This window comes from Panthera leo, chromosome B3 (assembly GCF_018350215.1).
Source record: "Panthera leo isolate Ple1 chromosome B3, P.leo_Ple1_pat1.1, whole genome shotgun sequence".
NCBI classification, from domain to species: Eukaryota; Metazoa; Chordata; class Mammalia; order Carnivora; family Felidae; genus Panthera; species Panthera leo.
In genome coordinates this window covers 108,375,872-108,398,007 of record NC_056684.1, presented here as the reverse complement: position 1 = coordinate 108,398,007, position 22,136 = coordinate 108,375,872, and the positions used below count along the sequence as shown (strand labels likewise).

General features: G+C 38.4%; 1 long non-coding RNA gene across 1 annotated transcript in view; it reads right to left on the bottom strand.

The window, feature by feature from the left end:
• Positions 1 to 285: 285 nt before the first annotated feature.
• LOC122222801 overlaps positions 286 to 22,136 on the bottom strand; it is a 34,900-nt gene continuing 13,049 nt past the window's right edge. The window contains exons 3-4 of the long non-coding RNA XR_006203873.1: positions 3,206 to 3,321; positions 286 to 662 (exon numbers count right to left, since the gene is read on the bottom strand). This is a non-coding gene — a long non-coding RNA (uncharacterized LOC122222801). The remainder of the gene's footprint in view (positions 663 to 3,205; positions 3,322 to 22,136) is intronic.

Below are 22,136 nucleotides of genomic sequence, written 5' to 3'. Positions count from 1 at the left end.
TTTATCCAAACTATGTTCCATAAAATACATCCTCTCTCAAGAGGCTGTCCATTTTGGAGACTCAAAATGCTAATTAGCGAATACATTAAAAGCTTATCTCATTCAGCATTTTCCAAACTTTTTTTAGCACTGAACCCTTGACACCCACAGAATCAGCTTTCCAAAAGCACACCTTGAGAAATGCTGTTTCTGATGAAAAAGTAATGTTATGAACCATTTGAGGCCATTTCACAAGAGTTAAGATTATTCTGATTAGGGAAAAAGGACCTCTCAAGTCTTCAATCCTTGAAATAACTTTATTGATGATCATAATTCAATTTTGATAACATGAAAGGTATAGCTGCTTTCTCTAAATCAGATTACAGAGATTTTCCAAAGATAAGGGAAGGTAAAAACTTTGATTCCATCTTGGAGGCCATCTCTAATGGTCAATAGGTAAGTGGTGACTCTTCCCCCAAAATTAGCACAGTTTGACAGAAATAAGAAGCACCCTTGAAAAGCAGATAGAAATTATAAGACAAATGCTGGGGCTTTGGCTGGATACGGAAGTCCTAATTTTCATTCCTTTTTGTTTAGGAACCCTGGGCCCTTCTTTCTCTAGCAGCCCACAGCCCATGTGCTCTACATCCAAACAGCTCTGCCAGCTTCCATGTTGTCCATCTCTGTGTAATCAAGAACATGACAGCTGAGAGCATGATACAACACTGAAATCACTTCCTTTCATTTACCTCCTTTAATTAAGCAAAGATGAAAAAATTAATCCTTAGCATGAGTGTAATCTGAAAGTGAGAGGTATCAAGTGTTTTATCAGATTCTGCCGGCAACTCTGTACTTGGCTTTGTATCCAGGCAGCAGATTATTGTAGCTTGCCCGACAAACATGATTAATAACTCAGCCAGAGCTTTTGTACTGGATGTAGTGTTTGCCAAAAATGGTAGAACTCAGTGGAGAAGGGGCACTACAGTGACAGTTACTTCCCTGACACATGACCCTTCTTTGTAATTAGAAACCAAACACAATTATGCAGCATTCAATGACATAAGTCTTCTCCTCCCTCCTTTACATGATGATTGCTGATGCTGCAATTGTTTTCACAGCTCTAAAGTAAAGCCAAAGGAAATATGGTGATCTATCGAAACGTAGTTTCCACATTCAATGTTTGCAGCCTCAGAACCTTGTCAGGCCGCAAACATTTACTGCTGTGCATGGCAGGTATACAGGACACTGTATGCCTTTTGGGGGGAACAGAGAAGCCAGGCATCTGCTCTATCTATGCCCCTTTTACCGGATACCTTTTGAAAATTTGCTATGGCAAAAATTAAAGAATATCTACGGCCATACTACCCAGACACTCTCCAAATGAGACAGTTTGTCAGTGATATGGTCCAGGTTCCATGGCTATTTCTGTGAATAGTTTTGTCAACTGTACCATTTTTCCCCACTTTTGTACAGTTTGTTCCTTACTGTTTAATGTGGTTTCTTCCCTGCTGTGGCAGCTTCCAAACAGCAGCTGTGATGCCACCCACCAGCATCCCAACAATGTCAAGCAGCTCAAGTAAACAGGTTGTGTGCTTCGACCCCTCCTACACACGTGCAAGGAAATGCTCGCCTATGCAGATTTCAGCTGGGGGATGCCTCTAAGGGAGCAGCAGACCCACACAAGGTAGGCTAAATCCTGCCTGGTTTGATTTTGGAAGGATAATAACTTTATTTATAAAGGTCCCCTCCTACCATTGCCTTGGAAAGCAGTCACAATAGTGACTAGATAAAAACGTTAATTAAGACATCATAAGCCACCCTGAAGGAGCGAGAATAAAAATAAAGGAGGAATTTGCAAACGTGGGGGTTTCGAAAGAGTTCGCTAAAGAGGAATAAAGACAGAGATTCTTGAGAACAAAGTGCCAAAGTGCTGAGAGAGCTCCTAGGCACTGCAGCCCCCAGGACCTCAGCCACAAAGATGTGAGCTGGAAAGCAGCACAGGCAGGCATTGTGGACAGGTGATGGGCCTGCTAGGTCTGCCATATCTCTTGGAAGAATGAATGAATGGCACACTGACATGGATGAGTCTAAATGCCCTATTATTTCCTCTGAAAATCAGTGGGACTAACCAGGACAACCCATTTCATTATTTGCATAAGTCTTTGTGTAAAAATAGTTGTCTAATTCACTGTAAAATAACAAGCATCTGGTTTTTCAATTGTAAACTTGTAATCATCCAATATCCCTTCCACCTTCAAGGATGATGGTTATTTCCCAGCAGGAAGATAAAATCAACCTGTAATCAGATCTACAATAAAAGGTATCTAGCAACACTGTGTGTAAGAAACGGTGTTTGTGTATTTGTACACACAAACACAGGTAACTCGGTTTTATTGCTCTCAGTACCAGAACCCTTAAAATGTGATCACACATAGCTAAGGGAAAGTCCAAAGTAAAAGACCCCCAGAAAAGACTGCCATCCATCACTGTCCCTTACCCTTTTCACCCCATTAGGGGAAAAATTTCTAGTCCTAAATAAAGCAACAAATCATGTTTTAAGTATGTCTGCAAACAGAAAGTCAGCTAGCAATTTTTTTAAGATCAACCAAATTTTCAGAACCATTATGCACTACAATATGTGTTGAGGTCAGATCACCAAGATTAATGATTAGAAGAAAAATAAATGAAAAATATCAATGTTTTAGTTAATGAGTAACACATGTAGAAAAGATAGGCTTCATTAAGACATTTATGCAAGATAGCCTCTTCACCTGATCTGACCCAATCTAGTACCTTGCTGCTAATCACATCATTAGGAGCTACCTAGTCCAGGTACCTAGACAAAGCACCTAGAATTATTTTCAACAGGGATTTAAAATATATATGTATAACTAAAGCCTTTGTTGACAATGGCAATCTCTCATTCTGTAGTAAGAAACGTAAGGCTAATCATATACATTATATATATATATACAGTGACCTAAAACACTTCAAAATAGATTTAAACATCAGATTGCAGCTCGCTGTCCCTCAGGGACCATGGCCAGGGTAATTGTCTCTATATTGATCCTATCTACGTGCTTCCCATTATTCTTGTCCCAAGTGAGCCCTGATCTTTGTTGAGATGCCAGTTTCTTAGTTGGGGCCTCTATTACTCTATCCAAATCTTTGCTTATGCACTTACTCAATGTACAGTCCTTGAATTGAGTAGTTAATACTGAAATACCTGTGTAGTATTGTAGCTCTGCCTCCATCTGAAGTCCCCTGCTTGGCACTGGACACAGAGGTCAGCATCCTATGGCTCTGGTGGCTGGCACTGCTCCACATGAGCTGCCTGGGAAGCTAGAAGGAAGAAATGATATGCTTTAGAGGCCACACTGAAAACAGATCATCTCACTAACCCAGCAAGCATGTCCTTCATGACCATGTTATGGGGATAAATAGTGTCCAGTGTGATAAAGACTCACAAGTAAGAATCATGAGGTGATTTTTACTACTAGTGAAACAGAGAAGTTTGGGTATTGGAGAAATTATGACTCAAGTTTGCTGGTTCTGATCAAAGAAAGCAAACCCAAAGTATGGCTCAAGATTGTACCTGATGTGTGTATTATCAACAAACAGAAAAGGCATTTATTTACTGAGGGATTTTTATTGGGGGAGTGGGGAGAAAGGAGGCTATGATCACACTATATAAAGTTAAAAATAAAGTTTATTCAAAGTTCCCTCCCAAATCCAAATTAATTGAATTCAAAAAATGTATTTTTCTAAGATGAAAGCCTAATCAAGTTTTTCTTTCATTTAGTGTGATCTCTGCCAATATTCACCCTCTTAGATTCAATAGTGACAAGTTTTATATAAAACTTGAGGGTGATAACATGCACCACACACAAAAACCAATCTCATGATTTTAAATTCATATCTTATTACAGTGAATTATTCTCAGTTACTTCAAAGCTATGGGCTTTATGGATGGAAGGGTAATATCAATAACAGTTGTAATTATGATCAGCAGAGAGAAAATTGGTTTTTGTAGTAATGCCACAAATCCCAGATTTTAAAAAGATGTTCTGAGTTTCTGCCCTGTGGTAGAGAACATGCTCAGTGCTGAGAAAACAAGTAAATAAAGCATAGCCTGTAATCTCAAACTTCTCAGACTAGTTATGCAATCAAAGAATAAGTAGCAATTAAAAACACAATGGTAGGAGCTCCTGGATGGCTCAGTCAGTTAAGTGTCCGACTCTGGCTTAGGTCATGATCTCACAGTTCTTGAGTTCGAGCCCCACGTTGGGCTCTATGCTGACAGCCAAGAGCCTGGAGCCTGCTTCAGATCCTGTGTCTCCCTCTCTCTGCCCCTCCCTCACCCACACTCTTTCTCTTTCAAAAATCAATCAACATTAAATACATAGATAGATAGATACATACATACAAACATACATACATACATACATACATTCACACACAATGATAGATGCATTATTGGTCAGAAATGGTATTTGGCAGCAAGTAATCCAAAACTCAATTCACAATAGCTTTAAGAGGAAGGAACTTGCTTCATTTAACAAGAAACCTACAGATAAGGCAGCCCAGGGCTGATTCTACAGCTTAATCATGGCATCAGGGACCCAAGCTGTTTTTTTTGTCTTGTTTTAAACATGTCGCTCCATCACCCTGTGGATACTGAATTTCATCCTCATGGTGTCAAAATGGTGTAACTAGCACCATACATTACATTCAGATTCCAGAAAAAAGAAGAAAGGGATAAAACATTTTCCAAATGTTAAGTACACTGGAATTAAAATTTAAGAAAAAAAATTTTTCCCAGAAACTCTATCTAGAAACATCTACTTTTCAGTGGCCAGAAATGAGTCAACCATCAGCAAAGTAGTATGGGAAGATATTTTAGACGTGCCATGAAGAAGAAACAGAGAAGTACAACTTGGTAGACAACTAGCAGTGTCTGCCACAGAACTATGGAAACTTCAAAAGACGAGCTAACATATATCAGGGAAGTTTTTCCAGACGAAAAGACAATTAGGTTTAATATGGAATTTCTACCAAGAACAAGTGAGGTGTGCACATGGAGAGGAAGTATTGGAGCAAAAATAGAAAGGGCATTTGAAGCACAGAACACCGAGGTGTTCCTAGCACTGCAAGCAGTTCAGTATGACTGGAGCGCAGGCTTCACATTGGGAAGGGGACAGGACGCAAACGGAGTTTCGTGAAAAGCCTAATGACACATAGGCATGTGAAATTTTAAAGAGCCTTGTGGGCTGTGCCACACTAAGTAGTTCTGGCTTTAAGGTGAAGCTGAGAAGATGCCATTGTATTATGGTAAGTCTTATTGTTGGCATGACAAGCTCACCTCATGTCATCCTGTGGAGGAGCCTCTGGTAGGATAACATTCCTTCTCCGTCTCTCTCATTTTTGAGCTAGCCCTGCTCCTCCTACATTATAATCTAACAGGGCAATGTCTGCCTTTATGAAGGACATCTGCAATTGTCATTACTGCCCATGACCAGTTCAGTAAATCTACTTCTGAAGTACATGGTTAGGAAGCTCATTGTAGCCTTACATTCAAACCAACTTCTCCAATGCAGCTTTACCAATAGTAATATTGATATATTGGTTTTCTTCCATCTGATGCCTCTCACAGTTGGTTCTGAAGTTGGTCCACCTCAACAGTTGGTGACTTCTTATCCTGTTCCCCAGTGTCTCTCGTCATACTATTTTGTCCCCTTACCCTTCCATTCATCCTTGGCCACATGGTTTCTTTGTTCTTCCCAGTCTCAGCACATGGGTGCAGGGAGAGCTGAAACACCTCCAGGCTAGTGGCTGAGCTCTGCTATGCTCTGCCTGATGGTTATATGGCAGAAACTCCTCTCATGGGGTTACTTTTCATTAGAAATAAATTTAGTTGGGAACTCTGTGCCTGGCACTTCTATCCTGTAGAATATTGGCCAGAACTCTCCACTGTTTCCAAAATAAAGCTCTGCCTTAATTGCCTCTGGCGAAATATTTGAATATAAAATCCAAAAACATGTGAAGTACACTGCTGACATTGATGGTACCCAAAATGACACATTTGCTTGGTTAAAGAATTAGGTCAGAAAGAAGTGAAAACAGAAATTCAAGCCACATGATCCTTACCTGGGCATGTTCTCTGCATTTGTGTGGAAAGCTCATTAGTATATTCCCTAGTCTCTCTTGATTGGAAAACATAGGGTACAGCTGTACAAACATTGCTCAAACAGCTTCCAAGAACATCAGAAGAGAATGGTGATATCAAATGGTAGTGTTAATGAGAGCATTGCTGCTCAGAGACAGAAAATTTGCAAATGTTGGGTGTGAGGTAGAAAATGCAGAAGAATTACACAGAAGTAAATGCTGAAGGGATGCCTGGGTGGCTCGGTCAGTTAAATGTCTGACTTCGGCTCAGGTCATGATCTAGTGGTTCGTGGGTTCGAGCCCTGCGTCAGGCTCTGTGCTGACAGATCAGAGTGTGGAGGCTTAGTTTCTATGTCTCCCTGTCTTTCTGCCCCTCCCCTGCTCATTCTCTCTCTCCTCTCCTCTCTCTCTCTTCCCCCCTCTCAAAAATAAGTAAATAAACATTTTAAAAAGTTAGATATTCTGAAATATTTAAAAAAAGAGGAGTCCAGAAATCTGACTATAAGTTATGCACAAGAAACAGAGCGTGGCCACTGATAAAAAAAAAAACAAATAAGAATCAGGGGTGCCTGAGTGGCTCAGTCAGTTAAACCTCTGACTCTTGGTTAGGCTCAGATCAGGATCTCATGGTTCATGAGTTTGAACCCTGCATGGGGTATTCTCTATCTCTCCCTCTCTCTCTGCCCCTCCCCCACTTATGTGTGCGCTCTCTCTCTCTCTCTCTCTCTCTCAAAAAAAAAAAAAACATTAAAAAGAAAAACAAATAAGAATCAAAATGAGAGAAATTAACATCTCCTAGAAGTGGTCCAGGCACCCTGCACTGATCTGTTAAAAACTCATGGCTCCTGCCCCACCATGTCTTAAGACGGAGAGGGCATGCAGATTCCAAGGCAGACAAAAGTGATGTTCTTTACAAGGTTATTTAGATAATATAATGCCAAGTGCATTCATTTCCTAGGGTTGCTATAACAAAGAACCACAAACTGAGTTGCTTAAAACAACAGAAATTTATTGTCTTATGGTTTTGTAGGCTAGAATTCCAAAATCAAGAAATTGGCAGGGCCATATTCCCTTTGAAACCTGACAATCCTTCCTTGGCCTTTTCCTAGCTTCTGCTGGCTTGCCAGTAACCCTAACATTCCTTTGCTTGCAGGTGCAGTGCTTCCATCTCTGCCTCCATCATCACATGGTCATCTTCTCCCTGTGTGTGTCTGTCTCCGTGCCTCTTCTCCTCTTCTTACAAGCCATAATGGATTCAAGGTCCACCATACTCCTATATGGCCCCATCTTAACTTGTATCTTAATTATAGCTGCAAAGATTCTATTTTCAAATAATTTCATATTCACAGCCACCAAGAGTTAGGGCTTAAGCATATCTTTTAGGAGGATACAATACAAGCCTTAAATCTTGTGTTTGACTAATTAGTGTGGATGGGAAGCTTAGGCTGAAAAAGTAGAATAGCGGTTTCTGCAAGAAAAAAGTCAAAGGCAAGGTAGACCCATTCACACAATGCTAACAGACAACATAAAGACTTACTCTATGACAGACACTGCTCTAACTCTTTTTGCAAATATCCACACATTTTCCCTCACTATGATGACATGAGGTTGTAGTTTTCTACTTATTTAAAGATGAGAAAACTAAAGCACAGAGGTATCAAATTGCTGTGATGTGTCAACACCAGAAATTAAACCCAGATAGTCCGGCGGTATTTATGTGCCTAACTAGGATAAGATTTCAAATTGTAAGCTGGTTCCTCAAATTTGTAAGAATTGTTTATTACCAGCTACATCTTCCTTTTTCCTCCTGATTAGCAGCATTGTGATGGGCTAATGGGTGACTTGAGGTTAAATGTGCCTTAAGGACTGGCCATAAAAGGATTACCAAGTTTACAAAATGTAGGTTCAGAGTCAGCTCTGTATTCATGTATGCTCATAATTATAGGCATACATTTAAACCTCTTTTCATTCTTTTGATAATACCTACTTCTATTATCTGAGAATAGGTACCTAACTGAATCACAAAGTTATATATACCTTCCACTTCCCTACACATTTTCTTTTCATTATCTGTATTAGGAAGAATAACTAAAGAACTGACATTTCAACTTGCCACATTTAAAATTTGCTATACTTAAATTTATTTTTATAAAAAATGTTTATAGTCATAGATATATACAAAAATAAATATAAACATAAGGAAGCATATGCAAAATACAGATAAGAGCATGGAGCCTGCTTTGGTTTCTATGTCTCCCTGTCTCTCTGCCCCTCCCCTGCTCATTCTCTCTCCCTCTCCATCTCTCTCTCTCTCCTTCTCTCTCTCTCAAAAATGAACATTAAATTTTTATTTTTTTTTAAGCAAATGCTGAAGAATCAAGACTAGGGTGGAGATACACCCATTTCACCCTGGGGATAGAAAACAAAAAGAATAACCTCTGGATCTCCCCCAGTGCATAAATACAAAATACATAGATACTCTTGGAAAATTTTTCTACTAATGAAATATAAATCAACCAAAAATAATTTTTTAACATTAGACTCACGCGTGTCTCTTAATTGGCATGAAAAGTGAGTTTTCAAATCAGCTACAGTTCTATGTGTTTTGCATTTGTTCCCTTGTCATGCCATTTGGGCACTGCACAGTGATGAGAGACAACTTCCTAACGGAAACGTATTTTTGGTATGTCTGATTCTTCTAGAAGACAGAATGAGTGAAGGATGCTGAAAACAGCATAATGAGGGTACCTAATCATTTTTGTTGAATTTGCTATTTGCCCATTCATATGGATAGTTAGCAGCTATTCTTAACAAGTAAGAAACAAAACTTGGTCTTATGGCCAGGATCAGCTCAGTGAACAATGGTGACCAGAAAACTTTTCTTTCCTAGATTTTTTATTTTTCATTATGCCTCTCCCCTTTTTTAAATTAAACTTAAGTTAGTTAACTACAGTGTAGTATTGGTTTCAGAAGTAGGACCCAGTGATTCATCACTTACATATAACACCCAGTGCTCACCCAAAAACGTGCCCTCTGAAATGCCCATTATCCATTTAGCCTATCCCCCCTCCCACTCCCCCCACCCCAGCAACCCTCAGTTTGTTCTCTGTATTTAAGAGTCTTTTATGGTTTGCCTCTCTTTTTTTTTCCTTCCCTTCCCCTATGTTCACCTGTTGTGTTTCTTAAATTCCATGTGTGAGTGAAATCATATATTTGTCTTTCTCTAATTTATTTAACTTAGTATAATACATTCTAACTCCTTCCACATTGTTACAAATGGTAAGATTTCATTCTTTTTGATCACCAAGTAGTATTCCACTGTATACATATGTACCACATCTTCTTTATCCATTCATCAGTCAAAGTACATTTGGGATCTTTCCATAATTTGCCTATTGTTGATAGCACTGCTATAAACATTGGAGTGCATGTGCTCCTTTTAATCAGCACTTCTGTATCCTTTGGATAAAAAGGTAGTTGCTCAATTGCTGGGTCATAAGGTAGCTCTATTCTTATGAGGAACCTCCACACTGTTCTCCAGAGTGCTGCACCAGTTTGCATTCCCACCAACAGTGCAAAAGGATTCCCTTTCCTCTGCATCCTTGCCAACATCTGTTGTTTCTTGAGTTATTCATTTTAGCCATTCTGACAGGTATGAAGTTGTATTTCATTGTGGTTTTGATTTGTATTTCCCTGATGATGAGTGATTTTGAGCATCTTTTCACATGTCTATTAGCCATCTGGATGTCTTCCTTGGTGAAGTGTCTACTCATGTTTTCTTCCCATTTCCTCACTGGATTATTTGTTTGTTGGGTGTTGAGTTTGATAAGTTCTTCATAGATTATGGATACTGACCGTTTGTCCAATATGCCATTTGCAAATATCTTCTCCCATTCCATCAGTTGCCATTTAGTCTTGATAATTGTTTCTTTCACTCTGCAGAAGTTTTTTATCTTGATAAATTCTCAATAGTTCATTTGCTTTTATTTCCCTTGCTTCTGGAGACATGTCTAGTAAGAAGTTGCTGTGGCCGAGGTCAAAGAGGCTGTTGCCTGTTTTCTCCTCTAGGATTTTGATGGTTTCCTATCTCACATTTAGGTATTTTATCCATTTTTAATTTATTTTCATGTATAGTGTAAGAAAGTCATCCAGTTTTCCTAGCACCATTTGCTGAACAGACTGTGTTTTTTCCATTGGATACTCTTTCCTACTTTGTCGAAGATTAGCTGGCCATACAGCTGTGGGTCCATTTCTGGGTTCTCTATTCTGTTCCATTGATCCATGTGTCTGTTTTTGTGCCAGTACCATAATCTCTTGATGATTACAGTTTTGTGATACAGCTTAAAGTCTGGAATTGTGATGACTCTAGCTTTGGTTTTCTTTTTCAACATTACTTTGGCTATTTGGTGTCTTTTCTGGTTCCTAAATTTTAGGTTTGTTTGTTCTAGCTCTGTAAAGAATGCTGATGTGTTTTGATAGGGATTTTGTTGAATGTGTAGATTGCTTTGGGTAGTATCCACAATGTTAACAATATTTGTTTTTCCAGTCCATGAGGCATGAACTGTTTTTCCATTTTTTTTGTGTGTCTTCTTCAATTTCTTTCATAAGCTTTATATAGTTGTCAGCGTACAGATCTCTCACCTCTTTGGTTATGTTCATTCCTAGGTATCTTATGGTTTTTGGTGCAACTGTAAATGGGATTGATTCCTTGGTTTCTCTTTTTGTTGTTTCATTATTGGTGTATAGAAATGCAACTAATTTCTGTATGTTGATTTTATATCCTGTGACTTTGCTGAATTGATGTCAGTTCTAAAAGTTTTTTGGTGGAGTCCTTTGGGTTTTCTACATAGAGTATCATGTCATCTGTGAAGAATGAAAGTTTCACTTCTTCCTTGCCAATTTGAATGACTTTCATTTCTTTTTGTTGTCTGACTGCTGAGACTAGGACTTCTAGTACTATGTTGAACAACAGTGGTAAGAGTGGCCATCCCTGTCATGTTCCTGACCTCAGGGGAAAAGCTCTCAGTTTCTCCCCATTGAGGATATTAGCTGTGGGTCTTCTGTATATGGCCTTTATGATATTGAGGTATATTCCTTCGGTCCCTACTTTCTTGAGAGTTTTTATCAAGAAAGGATGCTGTATTTTGTCAAATGCTTTTTCTGCATCTATTGAGATAATCTTACGGTTTTTATTCTTTCTTTTATTAGTGGGCTATATGACATTGATTGATTGGCTAATACTGAACCACCTCTGCAACCAAGGAACAAGTCTCATTTGATCTTGGTGAGTGATTCTTTTAATGTACTGTTGGATACAATTTGCTAGTATCTTGTTGAAAATGTTTGCATCCAGGCTCATCAGGGATATTGGCCTGTAATTCTCCTTTTTAGTGGGGTCTTTGTCTGGTTTTGGAATCAAGGTGAGGCTGGCTTCATAGAATGAGTCTGGAAACTTTCCTTCCATTTCTATTTTTTGGATCCCCTCCTTTAGCTAATGTAGTTGCTTCATTATTTTGTCTTCCTCACTATCTAGAATTCCTTCAAAATCTCAACTTCAGATATATCCATAGTACACGTCCTTTCCATTCAGATGCACTGGCATTGCAGTGCTAGCCCAAGAAGGCCTACATTTGAATCCCGGCTCTGCCATGCCTCCATGTGTGGTCTGGAGGAAGTTAGTTAATCTCTCTAGGCCTCAGTTTACTTCTCTGAAATGGGGATGATGGATAATCATACCCACTACTGAGATTTGTTATGAGGACTGAAGGAATGACTAAAATAGACTTTCACAGAGTAATCCCAACAAATAATAGCTAATCAACATTACAGTATCTCCTCTCATGGCATTTTCACTACAAACCTAATTTCAAACTGGCATGAAGGGAAGATTAGGCAGAGAAATATTCGGTGGGGGTAGAAGAATAGGCTATGCTGCTTAAATATAAAGCTAAACCAAAACTTCAAAATAAAACCTAGCCTACAGAACTGTTTTGGAGTTTGTGATGAGTGTGATTGGGAAGGGAGATTATGTAAAGGCAAGATGCACCTTGTAGGACCCAGAAACAGTCCATGGGTTGACATCTGGCTGGGTGTTCCAGGTGCCCTAAAACCCCCACAAAACCAGAGTTAAAAAGCTAACACCACAAGAGGCCTGACCATACTTTAGCTGGGTCTGAAGCTGTTAGATCAATATAATACATTTTTTCACAATTCTTTTAAAATAATTAAATTTCAAAATACCATCAGCTAGCTAAGAAGAAAATTCAGGAAACTACATGGACCAATTTCAAGCATAATAGGTATCTAGTCTAAGAAATAGTATCTACGGAGACCATTGATTTGTACAGAGTAGATGCTCAGTAAATACAGAAAGGAGTCCATTCTGCCCACGGACTTATATGTCAGGGAGAAAGGATGAGGACTTTTGAAAAGGGTCTTCCAAAAGTTCTGCTGCTTAAAAATTTTGCAACACCTCAGTGAAACAAAACTGTAGTGATTTTTTTTTTGCTAGAAAAGTATCATGACATTAGTTTTTAACTACAAAAAAAAAAAAAAATAGAGATGTTTAAGCTCTGCAGAAAGAGCAAGCTTTGCCTGTGGCAAATTCACAAAATTTCATAATTCCACCAGAGGCAAAGTGTCAGAGTTTTCCCCACAGGAGCTACATTCCCAGTTGGAAATGTGAAATTTTAGCTCAGAAAAAAATCTGGGTATGTTTTGCAAAAAGTTAAAACTGATTCTCTTATTTTGATTCTGGATAAGGACAAACCACCCCAAGGTGGGGAAAGTAACAAGTAGGGAGGAGAGGAAGATAAGGTCTAGAATCAGAAGAGAGAGGGGGCGTAAGTGAACAAAAATACTTGGCAGAAGAAATCCTGAGAAAGATTAAAAGGAAATGATATGATGGATATGCTGTGACCTTACAGAATTTAAGAGCTTAGAAGATTGTTTAAAGACCAGGTTCAGTAGTAAATCCCCAACCAAGACCCTGAGACCAGAATGTCTATTCATGCCCTCTATTTCTGCCAAATCCAACCTTTTCTCTCTGTTCCTGCCTCTGGTATTTTCCTTTGATGAAAACAGTGCCAGGTTTTATTATACAATTTCAAAGGGAAAGGATTTTGTTTCTGTATTTGGACTGAATTTTCAAGATGTAATTTCCTAAAACAAGCTTTGGAGAAGAGCATAAAAGTACAACTTTAAGATGTTTCACAAACATCTGACCCTTTTTTTTTTTTCAAAGGATTGCAAAGCCTCATAAATCTTCAGCTTTGTTCTGTGGGCTCCAGCTCCTTGCCTGCAGAATTTTCAATCTACATCATGTATAAAGCACATAAACTGGACTGGAAAGGACTGTACAATGGGGAAATTTAAATATATGGTTTTAATCCCATTAATTACGTACTATTATTGGAGATGGGCTGGAGACCATAAGGCACTAAAAACAATTTTTTTATTAAATAATATGGGTCTTCCACCATCCCTGAAGATCTTTTGTGTATTCACTCATTTTCCTCCTAACCCCCGCCAACACTGTCTCTTATCCTTCAGACAGAGGAAATAATGTGAAAGGCTTTAACATCAGAAGATTCAAAGATTTTTGAGTACTTATAACCTTCTGAGGCAACAGATCTGAATAAGAACCTACACTAAATACAGCTTCTCCTGTCAGAATTGAACTATCTTTGATATAAAACAGACTGGGTTCATAAAATGCATTCAGATTTACCTCCAGCACTCTGCACAAACTGCCTATCCTAATCTAAGATGAAGCAATTCCATATGGCCCTTGATAGTTCTTGCGTACAGGACATTTCAGGATGCTCAGAGAAGACAGGTGCGTATAAAGACAGAAGACCATTCACTTAGAGTCATGCAATAGGAAAACTCTCGCCAGGACATCAAAAATCAATCAAGACATTATGCCACCTCACAGTCCAGTAAAAGAGCTAGATAAATGCTCAACTACTTGAATAAACCATTTATGAAACATTGGCGGGTGGACATACCATATTCCAGACCTTGAATTAGAAGAAAAGAAATGACAATTTAAGCAGTGATTTCAAGTTTGGCTGCAGTTTGCAAATAACTGTTTTAAAAATTCCTCATAGTGGAGAATCTCGGACCATTTCTCTCTTAGGAGATGTTTCATTAATTAAGAGTTGGCTGCTGAGTTTGAGGAAATGGGAACTTTCATACACATCGTAAGTGGCTAATGAAAAGGGAGATCCCAAATTATTCATGATAGCTAAAGAACACCAGAGAAGTAGAACATGCAGCAAGACAGCATGACAGAGAGTCCCAGTGGCTAGAAAGGCCTGAAGTCCAGAGGGTATTCATATGAACAGCCATGCACAGATACACTAGTAAGTCACTGAGGAAATTGGGTAAAAGAGTCTGATAGTGAATGAGAAATCCCAGGGACTAATCTACAGAAAACAGGAAACCTTGAAGAACTGACAGTGAGCAAAGAGAAAAGAGGTGAGTCTCGGGCAGCACAGGATTCAGTTGCTATTAATTCAGCCCCTCTAATCACCTAATTTTATCTTAAGTGTTTCCCAAGCTTTTTTATTTTCTGCATACAAATCACCTGGAGAATCTAGTCAAAATGCAAATTCTAATGCAAGGAACTTCTGGGAGAGGCCAGAGATGTTACTTTCAGATGATGGCGGCACTACTAATCCATGGACCATGCACTAAATTTCAGAGTACCTATAAGGCTGAATCTCATCATGTCAGTGAAATTATCACAAACTAATAGATGTAGTACCTCCAGGTACTTCAAGATAATGAAGCACCCTGGTCTCTGAATTATCTCTGGATTTAGTTTACTTTCTGTCCATGTGACTTGCTTCTCTTCCGAAGGGCATATAACTGAAAGAGTGTGATGAAGGTGGTATCCAAATTTTCATTTGAACTCCCTATCTCCCATTCTGTGACTTAACAATCAAAGACCAATTAATGAGTTTTATGAGTCAGAATTCTCTAACATGGTAATAATCATATAATCCTCAACAAAGCTATTGTGAAGGTCAAATCTGGATTATGTAAGTAAAATATATAGTAAGAACTCAGCAAATATCAGCCCTTCTTCCTTCTCTCCTCTATTAATAACAAGTACAGCTATCAATAAAAGAGCTGGCAGTGGACAATGAACTTTCAATGACACATTTTTTTGTCCACTGAAGTCCATAAACAAGATCCATGTCATCACCCACTAAAGATGAAGAAATTAAAATTCATAGAGGTTTGGTGTAGTCATCAAGAGCCCAAGGTGTCACTCTAATACACTTCAATTCAGATTCTCTATTTGTCTCTCATAAAAACTTTGTCATTTGTAGAGTAGCACTTACATTGAGTAAAATACATGTAAAATGCCTATTAGAACTTCCTGTTAAAGAAAATGAAAAGAATTTAAGTCATTGTATTAGTTTGCTAGAACTGCCAGAACAAAGTACTGCAGACTGGGGGCTTAAACAGCAGAAATTTATTGTCCACAGTTCTAGAGACTCTACGTCCAAAATTAAAATACCAACAGGATAGTTCCTTTTATTTTTTTTTTTATTTTTTTTTTTTTTTAGGATAGTTCCTTTTAAAGACTGTGAGGAAAGGACCTGACCCAGGCTTCTCTCCTTGGCTTGTAGATGGCTGTCTTTTCTCTATATCTCTTCACATTGGCTTCCCTCTAAGCCTGTGTCTATGTACAAATTTCTCTTTTTTATGAGGAGGACTAGTTTTATTGAATTAGAATCTACCTTTATGACCTCATTTTAAATTGATTACCTCTGTAAATACCCTCTCTTCTTTTTTCTCTAAAGTTTATTTATTTATTTTGGAAGAGACCGAGAGCACAAGCAAGGGAAGGGCAGAGAGGTGGGGGGAAAGACAGAATTGCAAGCAGACTGCATGCTATCAGCACAGAGCCTGACGCAGGGCTTGAACTCACAAACTGTGAGATCATGACCTGAGCCAAAACCAAGAGTCAGACGTTTAACTGACTAAGCCATCCAGGAGCCTCAACACCATATTTCCAAATAAGATCACATTTTGAAGTACTGGGTTAGCACTTCTACGTATGAATTTTGGGGAGATGCAATTCAACCATAAATTCAACCCACAAAGACAAAACTGTAAACAAAAGTCAACAGAGTGTTGGAAGATGAAATATGGACTGAAGGAGAGAAGATGTAAGAAATCTGAATGTCAAATACCCAGGGTAATGAATGGGATGCAAACAAGAAATGAGGGATTTCGTAATATAAAACACCAGAAAGGTCCTGAAATGGTACTAACTTATTCTTCCAAAGAGACAAGAGAAGCAAAAGCCTGAAACAAGACATTTAAGAATATGTATTAGGAATAGTTATATCCCCAAGCATTCTCTACTCCATAAACAGGATTTATTTGCTGGACAAATTGAACCATGCACATTATAAACCCAGGGAGGATTAGGGTAGAGGAAGCACCCTACTGAAAATCAGCTCAGCAAATTAAGTTAAAAATGGCATACTGAATGACAAGACCCCCAACTCTTTTCTTCGCTCTGCTTTAGGAATGTTGGCAGTCAGGCAAATACTGCCTCAGGCAAGTAATTGGTATCTTGTTCTCTGGTCTGGCATAACTGACAAACTCCAGTAGGGGTAAAATTAATAAACATTGACACTTAGGGTCCCCTCAGGAAACTTCTAGATCCCTGGCCATTAGATCTTTAGTTGTTCAGCTTTGACCATGCACACAAAATTTCCAACCATGCTTTTTAGTTCCTCATTCTATTTTAAAAACTATTTTAAGATGCAACATATAGGGGCGCCTGGGTGGCTCAGTCAGCTAAGCGTCCGACTTCGGCTCAGGTCACGATCTCACTGTCCGTGGGTTTGAGCCCCGCGTCGGGCTCTGTGCTGACGGCTCAGAGCCTGGAGTCTGTTTCAGATTCTGTGTCTCCCTCTCTCTGACCCTCCCCCATTCATGCTCTGTCTCTCTCTGTCTCAAAAATAAACGTTAAAAAAAAAATTAAAAAAAAATATGTAACATATAAACAAAACAGTGCCTAAAATATAAATGAAATATACTCTGTGAAATATCACATAGTGAACACCTACATGGCCACCAAACAAATCAAGAAAAACTTCTAGCAACACAGAAGCCATTCCCCTCATGGCTTTCCCAAAGGCAACTCCTCCCTCCTCTTCTCAAATATAACTACTATTCTGTATTCTAACACCACAGTTTAGTGTTGCCTGTTTTGGAATCCTACCAGACGAATGTTTAGAAGATACTTGTTTTTATCTGGCTTCTTCTCCCCAACAGTATGCTTGAGAGTTTGACCTACAAATTCAGAAGCATCTGGAGGGTTTGTTTTGTTTTTACTGCTGTATAATATTCTTGGATGACAACACCACAACTTAATGTATCCACTCTATTGTCAATAGGTATCTACTATTTATGATTTTTTTCAACATTATATTTGTGAGACTTATCCATATTGCTGAAGATAACTATAGCCTATCATTCATGTTGTTGCAGGTATCCAGAGTCTAGATTTTTCAATGCTGTATAATGTTCCATTAAAGAACAAATTTGTATCAATTCTACTATTAATGGATGTCTCATTTGTTTTCATTTTTTGCCTATTATGAATGATACTTCAGACATTCTTGCATGTATCTCTTCTTGCACATGTCTAGGCCTCTCTGCTGGGTTTTTAACTAAAGTAGAAGCACTGGGTCATAAAGTATGCATATTCCAAATTTATACACAAACTAATTTTCCCCAGTTATTTTGTAACAATTTACCTTCCTGAAAATAAACTAAGAAAATTCCTATTTCTCCATATTCTCACCAACACTGGACAGTTTACAACCTTTTTAAATTTAGAGGGCCTTACTCTCAAAGAAAGTAAAACCAAGATCAACAGCTATTTGAGGGAAACTTCCAATGTGAAAATAAAAACAAAAATAAAAATGAAGACTGTAAAATGCATAGGGAAAACAGGTAAAAATACATTTAATATTTTAGTAGCTTCAGAGGGGTAAAATGCTATTAATCCCATATGGAAAAGGTTTTTATAGAATAGAGAATAAGAAACTACTAAAATTCAATAGAAGAACTGAGAGAAATTTTAAGAATTTCTCCCAAAAGCTGGGGGTCAGTGGGTGGAGAGAAAACAGAAAACCAGGGAAAGTTAAAAAAAAAAAAAAATCTCACAATGCTGCACTACTAATTTATAGGAGTTCCAGGAAGAAAGCAAAACAAAAAGTCAGCAAACAGTTGGAAGGAAATGATCAAAAAGCAGGTACAGGGGAAACTGCTAGAACTGCTGAACATGCATGCATTTTTAGATTCAAGGGGCTCACCACGTGCTCAGCACATGGACTGACACAAAACAAAAGCACATCAAGCCACAGTACCATTGAATTTTAAACACCAAGGATAAAAAGAAGATTCTAAAACACTCAGAGTATAAATCACAGACAATATAACAAAGGAAGTGGGATAAAAAATGTCAGTAGGACTCTACAAGAGCAACATCGAGGTTATAACACAATAGGGAAAAAAACCTCAAAATCAACTGAGTCAGTCCAGGCGAAAAAAAGAGAACGAAAAAAATCACACAACAAAAAAGCATACATGGCTCATCACCATGATACACTGAGGTAAAAGAAGCTGCATGCATGTGTGGGTGTAAGAATATGGGTTTGTGTGTTATGGAAAATGTAATTGCTTTAATAATATTCTGATAATCATTATTATTTCACCTGAGAATTCTCTACCTGGCCAAGACATCAACCCTGTGTGAGGGTAAAATAAAGACATGTCAGATGGTCAAGAACTCAAACACTGCACCCCATGTACACTTTCTCAGAAAGTTACAACAGGAAATGCTTAATAAAACAAAGAGGACACTGGATTCAGGAAACAGAGATAAATCAAGGTCCTGAGAAAATACACGTGCAGCAGGCCAAGACAATTAGTCCAGGATTAAGAAAACAGAACACTCCATAAGTTTATTCTTAAGGGAAAAAAAAGCCTAATAGATTAGCTGGCTTGTTTGATCTTATAGGAAACATGATTCCATGGGTTTTTGCAATTCTGTCAGGGAATTTGAAAAATTAATGACAGTTACATAATAGAAAACTAAGCACACCACAATGAGAGAGAGAGAGAGAGAGAGAGAGAGAGAGAGAGAGAGAGATGCATAAAAGAGCTTTCTACAGCTTCAGGGGAGAGAAGTTGTTTTAAAAAAAAAAGCAAGAGTATTCATAGTACACTATTTGACAGACAGGTATGTCATAATAATATAACTTGTGTTGGGATATGTCCATCTTGCTTGGAGAAAATGCTGGGAGAAGAGGAGGAAACGCAGACCTACCAAGATAAAGTCTACAGATAACATATAAAGTATATAAATCAAAAAATAGTATCATATTTAGATATATAGAAATAAAAGTCAGAAGAAAAAAGTTAAAAAGTTGAAAGTGGTCAGGGAACCTGGGTGGCTGAGTTGGTTAAGTGTCTGACTCTTGGTTTTAGCTCAGGTCATAATCTCACAGTTTCTAAGTTCAAGCCCTGCCTCAGGCTCTGAGCTGACAACACAGAGCTTGCTTGGGATCCTCTCTTCCTCTCTGTCTCTCTCTGTCTCTCTCTCTCTGGCCTCACCAGTTTGCTCTTTCTCACTCTCTCAAAAATAAGTAATAAAAATTAAAATTAAAAAAAAATTTTTTTTAAGTTGAAAGTGGTTCCCATTAAGGAGTGGGATGAGGCAAGGGACCTTCACTGACACTGTTATGTGCCCTGTTGTATTTTGACTTTTTAAACTATGTAAGTGAATTACTCCAGTAAACTTTTAATTAGGGAAGTAAAAATAAAAATAAAATGCTTGGTATAGTAATAGAACAAAGTAAGCATTGATAATGGCAATCATAACTTTTACTGTGAGTTAGATACTATGCTATATGCATTACCTGAATGACAGAATTTAATCTTTTCAAGAAACCTTTTACATTTTACAGGTAAGAAAACAGGGCCACTGAAAGGTTTTGTTACTTTACCCAAATGACAGAGCTAGCTAGTAAAGAGAAGAACCAAGCTCAGTCAGCCTTTAGAATGGGCTGTTAACCCCCAGGCTCCACTGCACATAGAAATGAAGGTGCCCATTATCACAAACCTAACGATCTTGCCACGAACTGACACAGCAAAGTCTTCTGATTCTAAATCCCATGTTTTCAATACATTCTGTTATAAAACTATGAAAATTAAATATTTCATTTTCAATGGAGGTATTTTCTAGAACCACAAAAATTAAAAATGTTTTGCACTTGACAACTAAGTATTTCTCCTCGGGAAATCCTTACTCATTTTGCTATAGCTGCAATGTCCCTATCAGCTTTCCTCAATCAGAAATATCTATCACCTCAACAAAGATAACTTTGAATAGCTTTCCACTGCAGCACCATTCAACCTGCTGCCACTAGGTTAACCTCCCCTTGGTACCCAAAACAGAAAGGTAAGGGAAGCATGAAAACTCAGAATGCTAGTACTAGAATTTAAAGCAGGCTTTGTCTCTGAAGCACCCATTAATAAAGACAGAGCATCATTTAGGAAATGAAGTAACTAATTAAGGAGACTGCACAAATAAAAATAATGAAAAAGAATCCATTCCTTTCAGCTATCAAGATTTTGACTGAAATTATGATATAAAAGAATTCACTAACCTTTTTTTTTTTTTTCCAGAAAGAGAGAGAGAGAAAGCATGAGTGGGGGAGGAGCAAGAAAGAGAATCTCAAGCAGGCTCCACATTGTGAGCACAGAGCCTGATGTAGGGCTCAAACCCACAAACTGTGAGATCGTGACCTCGTGACCTGAGCCAAAGTCGGACACTTAACCGACTGAGCCACCTAGGTGTCCCCAAAAGAATTCACTAGTTTATAAGGTCCATATGAACAGGCCTCTTCCAGATCTGACCTCATCAAACAACACCATTTCCTCTGTTTATTGACTAGACTCCAGCCACCATGGCCTTCTTTGTTGTTCCCCAAGTACATCAATCCCATCTCACAGCCTTCACACTTGCCCTTCCTTCTCTCTGGAACACACTCGCCTCAGGTCCTCATGTGGCTCAATTATCTACGGATCAGATCAGATACCACCTCTTCAAATAAGACTTCCCTGAGCACCCTCTAGCAACTAGACTACCCCATTCCAGTACATGTCTCTCATTGTACCCTGCTTTCTCTTCAGAATATGTCATTCTATTTGGACTCTGTATCTCTGCTCAATTTTTCATTGTTTCTGTCCTCCACTAGAATATAACTCCATAATTTGTCCACTGCTGAATCAGCAGAGCCTGGCACTGATTAAGTGGCAAATAAATATTTGAAGGAGGGAGGGAGGGAGGGACGGAGGGAGGGAGGAAAGGAAGACAGGCACACTTTTTAGCATTCCCTAAGGTAGGAGCCAGCCAGGTTACACCTAGACCTTCTGAGGACATTGCCAGTGTCAGTACAAGTCCATTCCAACCTGCCCTGACATCATCAATATGGTTGGAAGTGAAATTAAGCGCTGTACAACACTCAGGTAAGAAAAGGGGACCCTGGCAACAATTAGTGACAGAGAAGCAAATGAAAATGGTACCCATTATGTGTAGGCAGTAAGTACAAAATATACTTAGAGAAGAAACATATGTTTTGTCTTCTAAAACAAATCAAGAGAACTTAGAAAGTAGAAAAAGATTAGTTAAAAACAAGCAACCATTTGGAAATTAGAATTTCAGATTCAGCTTTTGATGCCAGTGTCCAGGAATATAACTGATCTCTATTTTAAGAAGTAGAGTTGTCAGTGAAACAATTCAGAATGATAATTTAATAATAGCACTTTGGATGAGAGAAGCTATAAAATCACAAATTTCTCCTAAGAATTCCAAGCCTTAATTCACATGAGGCACCTTAAAAGGATGAAGTACAATTTGGAAAGACGTACAGTAACTCCTTCCAAAA